Below are 6,047 nucleotides of genomic sequence, written 5' to 3' on the forward strand. Positions count from 1 at the left end.
AAAGTAGTTGTTACAACATAATCCCTCTCCCTTGAGAACATATATTTCCATAGTTGCAAATTAAACATTTAAAAGATGCACCTACTACCCAAACATATACGATCAATTAATCTACAACCAAGCAAGGCAAGAATATACAATGGAGAAAAGACAGTCTCTTCAACAAGTGGTGCTGGGAAAACTGAACAGGTACAAGTAAAAGACTGAAATTAGAACATTCTCTAACACCACATACAAAAACTCAAAATGGTTAGAAAGCCTAAATGTATGACATGAATCATAAAACGCCAAGAACAGAGGTGAGGCACTCTGCCATAAATCATGGCAATATTTTCTTGGATCAGTCTCCAAGACAAAAGAAAAGCAAAAATAAACAAATAGGACCTAATTAAACTTCAAAGCTTTTGCAAAGCAAAGGAAACCAACAAAACAAAGACAACCTATGGAATGGGAGAAAATATTTGCAAATGATGTGACTGACAAGGGGTTAATATTCAAAATAGACAAACAGCTCATACAACTCAACATCAAAAAAAACAAACAACCTGATTAAAAAATGGGCAGAACTGAATAGACATTTCTCCAAAGAGGAAATGCAGATGGCCAACAGGCACATGAAAAGATGCTCAACATCACTAATTATTAGAGAAATGCAAATCAGAACCACAATGAGATATCATCTCACACCTGTCAGAAGGGCCATCATCAAAAAGAACACAAGTAACAAATGTTGGCGAGGATGCAGAGAAAAGGGAACCCTCATACACCGTTGGTGGGATTATAAATTAGTGCAGCCACTATGGAGTTTCCTTAAAAACATTAAAGATAAAGTTACCATATAATTCAGCAATTCCACTCCTGGGTGTGTATCCAGAAAAAACAAAAACACTAATTTAAAAAGGCAGATTCATCCTGATGTTCATAGCAGCACTGTTTACAAAAGCCAAGACAGGGACGCAATCTAAGTGCCCATTAACAGATGAATGGATAAAGAAGATGTGAGATGTATATACATTCCATTGTGTGTATGTACAGTATGTAAATATATACACACAATAGAATATTACTTAGCCAGAAAAAAAAGATGTAACTGCCATTTGTAGCAATGGGGGTGGACCTAGAGGATATTATGCTTAGTGAAGTAAGCCAGGCAGAGAAAGACAAATTCTGTATGACATCACTTACATGTGGAATCTAAAGTAATACAAATGAATGTATATGCAAAACAGACTCAGACAAAGAAAACAAACTTGTGGTTATCAAAGGTGAGAGGGAATTGGGGAGGGACAGATGCAAACTACTGGTACGGGATTAACAGATACAAACTACTATCTATAAGATAAGCAATAAGGATTTACTGCATAATGGAATTATACCCATTATGTTATAATAACCTATAATGGAATATAATCTGCAAAAATACTGAATCACTATGTTGTACTCCTGAAACAATATTGTAAATCCAATATACTTCAATAAAATTTTTTTAAAGCAGCTGCAGTCAAGGAGCAGATGTTTGGCTCAACAATTGTTTGGCTGAAAGAATCAGAAACCTACCCAAAAATAACTCGTAAAGGAGAGTTGTTGAAAAACATCAGAAATCTGGAATCTAATTGCAGGAAGTATAGCTAGACATTTTGGTATCCAGAAAGTCACCAGCAATTCATCTTTTCCTTTATGTCCCTAGCTGCCTCTAGCTCTAATTATGTCTCTGTCCCCTACCTCGTTTTCTGCTTTTCCTCTCCCTCTGTCTCTTTCCCTCTGTCTTCCTCTTCCTCGTTTTTTCTCTTACACATAATCCTGTATGCATCTGCTTTATTTTCTCTCTGTGAACTGATTTCTCTGAAGGCTTCTTCATTCCTGCTTCCCCAAATGGGTGACATTTGGCCCTGCCTCCATCACTTGGGCTTGTTCATGCCTTTGAGCTTCCATGGCGCACATTCTGAACCCAGCTCTATGGAATCTGACAACTCCATTGACCATGGCTTACCTGTCTTTGTATCTCATAGTTCAAAGTCCTTCAGAGGCTGAATCTCAGTGTCATCAGAGTCTCAATCAGTTGTGGTCAGGATGATGGGGCAGGACCTCTTCATAGAAATATGCATTGTACACACAATCTTGCACAACCATTTGTGGAAGCCTTGAAGATTGGGGTCACCTAGTAAACAATGGAGACTTTTTTTTTTATCATTTCCAAGAACTGGTTGTGGGCTAACTACTACTGCCATATTTAATCTTGCTTAATGTGACCCAGTATTATAGGTACAACAAAAAATGCCTGCTCTTCAGTCTATCTGGTCCTTATTATCAACATCCTGCCAGAAATGACCTTCTCTGGGTTTAATGGCACATTTTACTACCATCACACCAGCAACACAATCAGAAAAACGTCAACAAAAGTGATCGATTAGAACAGAAGGACAACTTAGAGGTGGGGAAAAAAGCTAGAAAACAGGATCATACACTGGTCACTCACTGGTCTGCCCCTAAATAAATGCCATGAGTCTGTTTCTTGACTCTTAGCAGTAGAATAAGTTCCTAAGTCATGTCGGACAGTCCTAGGATCTGGCCATTAGAAGGATTTTCTTTTTCCATTATCTTTCAAACCTACTCTTCTGAAGGACATCAGAGAGTCCTCCTGTCTCCAGTAAGTATTGTCTGGTGCCAGCATCGTTTTCTACTTGAGTCGGAGCCTCCAGAAGAGGCCAGGACTCAACACCATGTTGGTATCAGTAGGTATAGGTGCTTGTTTAAGACCAAGGTTCTTCTGGTGATAACTACCCAGAATTTTAGTGGGCTTTCAATCATCGTCTTTCTTGAGTGCATCATTGACCAAAAGGTGATGCCAGGAATGTCTGGGGAGGTCAGCTTGCTCCCTTAATCATCAGGCCACCTAATGACCATTCCTTCAGGGTTTTTGTTATTTAGCTCTTCTTAGACCCCATTATTCTTAATGGCTCTGTCCTGAAGAGAATAAAGGAGGAAATGTGACTGGAAAGAGGACTGCAGGACAGGAAGCACTTGTTCCCTAGTCTGCTCTTAAAAATCCCTCCCCTCCACAGGTTACATTCCAATCTAGGGAAGTGTTTTACTAGGGGCTGGGAATTGGGGGTTGGGTGGGGGTGGGGCTGATAAGCATGTTCATCCTGTGGAAAAGGGCTAAGCTTCCCAAACTGTTCTAACTATTGCCAGCTGTCGTCCTTTTAATTGCTAGGCTCCTGAGCCCTGAGCTTTTCCAAATTCATAAATAATATCTGGACCTTATCTTCAACAATCTCAGCAGAAAAGAATTCCCTTTATGAAACATGGATATGTAACTTCCTGCTTTTCCCTATCGCCTTTCAGTCAGAACACCTGGTATAGAAAACTCACTGCCACTGAATTTTAATTATGTCCACAGGGAATTAACACATTCCTACATTTCAACATTTGATAACTTTCAAAGCTGAAGCCTTGCCTTCTTCAGTGGCATGTGGTTTGGCCTGAGAGACTTCAGGCAGTGGGTTCAGCTATTTTGGCATCTCTTACCTGTGTGCCACCTGTTTTCCGTGGAATCAGGAATCCTCTGTCACCCCTGCCTTTACCCCATCTCTCTGTCCTGACTCCACAGCTAGTCCTATACTTTACACTCAGAGCCAGTTACTTACAATCCTATTCCTGGCACTAAGTTCTGTTTTAGGGATTTCTTGTTTCTAAGAAACAGAAAGCCGATTCTGACTTACAGTGTGTTGTTATCAAGAATATGAACAATGCAAACTGCAGGCAGTTCAGCCAGGTGTGGTCAGCCTCCCCCGCACTAGGCCACGTTGTCTGGATTCTGCACATCTGCTTCGTTCCGTCTGTACCTTAGCTTCTCTGAAGATGTCGTCTTTCCTGCCTCTTGGCAGTTTGGTTTTGCTGGAGACTTTGGGCTCCGTGGTGCTGTTGACTCTGACTTAGCCCTTTGACTCTGGTGTCCCTTGTTTGTTTCTTCTGATTCAAAATCTGGTAAAAGAGGAATTCATATTCACTACTTGGGTCAACTGTCTACCCCTGGACCAATTATCTGTGGCTTGAGTGTTAGGATCTCTGAGAACAAAAATAGCCACACTTGTCCAGCCTTTTGTTAGAGGGGCACTTCCCACAAAGAAAACATGAGCAGGGAACTCTGCCCCTGGGACCTAGACTGATCAACACTTGGCCTTTGTAAAGTTTTTAGTTCTTTAAGAAATACTTCTTTTTCCCATAACTTTAACTGAAAATGTTTTATGACTGTTAACCCTAGAGATACCATCTGGGTCCACTGGACAAAATTTTAGTTTGAGTGTGTGTGTGTGTGTGTGTGTGTGTGTGTGTGTGTGTGTGTTTAGCAATTCTAAATATTTATAAGGATGGATATTTCATGACTTTTGGTTTTTCTTAATATTCTCCCAGGGATAAAGAGAAAACTTACTCTTTAAAAATAGAATAAAATTTATAATATCTTTCAATCCCCATGCGAGTCCATTGGACCCTTTTATAACTGAGATACATTATGAGATCTCAGTGATTTAATTTTAATTTTTTCCTATGTCTTTTGAAATATTTTACTATTTCATTATTTCAGGAATTATTTGATCATCACCATCACAAATCAATTATTTCCATGTAAGGTAATTATTTTACAATAAATGATCACTAATAATACATCATCTTTAGTTTTCACATCACATTGCCCTCAGTATTACATCATCTTTCGACAAGGTATAAAATTCTGGAAAGACATAATCTTTTGAATCTTTTTTCTTTTTTTAAAGGCTTCCAATGAGTACAGTTGAGAGTTTAGGATTTTTCACTTTGACCATTATAGCAAGTAGAAGAACATTAACAGAAGAATTTTCACAATTAATAAAATGATGAGAAGGTGAATGCAGAGTCAGAGGACAGTACTCTAGATCCTAATCATGGTGATGAAACTGATCACGTGGGCAAAATCTCAGACCCACAGTCTTTGGGTTCATATTCTAAATGAGTTTTCTCCAACTCAGGAATGGATGAGTGAACCATGTATTTCTAAGGACAACAAAGAAATACGGCATTCTCATCCACTTACTTAACAGGAAGGGCTTCATCATGCAATATTTTACTACAAGAGCCTGGACCATCTATTTTTGCTAAATGGATGGTGTGGCAGTATTCTTTCACCTTTTATGATGTTTAACCACCACAATTTACTTAATTTAGTTCCTATGTTGAAAAATGCTGAAGACAGCTTTGTACACAAAGGTGACTGAAAGTAAATAAATGATGTATAAATGAAAAAAATCACTGGACTTGTCATTCCAATTCATACTTACAAATCTAAAAATTAAAATGTTTTCCAATAATTGCCATCCTTCTTCCAAAAATTGACAAAGTTTTTTCAAAGTATTGCATTTTGGTAATGCAAGTACAGAAAGAACCTGAGTAATAAGCCAGACTCTAGTAGAAATGTATTTGAAATCGGGAGTCACTGTTTACAACATAAATATATTCCAGGTTCATGCATGGCAGGCAATGAGCAGTTAGTTATGTTCAACCAACATTGCCCATTTCAGATATAAATAGCTTCAAAACCTTCAAAAAATATGAAATAAAAACCATGCTTACTATGGTTAACCTCTTTTTAAGTTTCTAATTAAGCTATCCCATTGTACTTCCGTAAATTATTCATAAAGTGACTCAAAATATATATTTTAATTTTAAGATTATTGGACCCATATGGTAAATGGTAGTCTTCCTGGTATACTGAGTTAAGATATAGTTTTAAAATCTGAAGAGATTTATGAAATTCATCTGCCTAATATTAATTTTATAGTAGTACCAAAGTAAAAAAAAATTATCATATATTCAGGCAAGATATAGTCACTTTCCAACATTTTTTTTTTAAGATTCCAATAAATTTAAAGACAGAAGATCACTTCCCCACACACCTTCTCCAGGAAACTTTAGTCAAGGTGAACGAATAAAACCATGAGAAAATCCTTGGATTGCAAAATATTCACACGCTTCTGCTTTTTAAAAAAGTAAACATCTATGTAGCTGGCACA

The sequence above is a fragment of the Camelus bactrianus genome, chromosome 6, assembly GCF_048773025.1.
Source record: "Camelus bactrianus isolate YW-2024 breed Bactrian camel chromosome 6, ASM4877302v1, whole genome shotgun sequence".
In the NCBI taxonomy this organism is placed as follows: Eukaryota; Metazoa; Chordata; class Mammalia; order Artiodactyla; family Camelidae; genus Camelus; species Camelus bactrianus.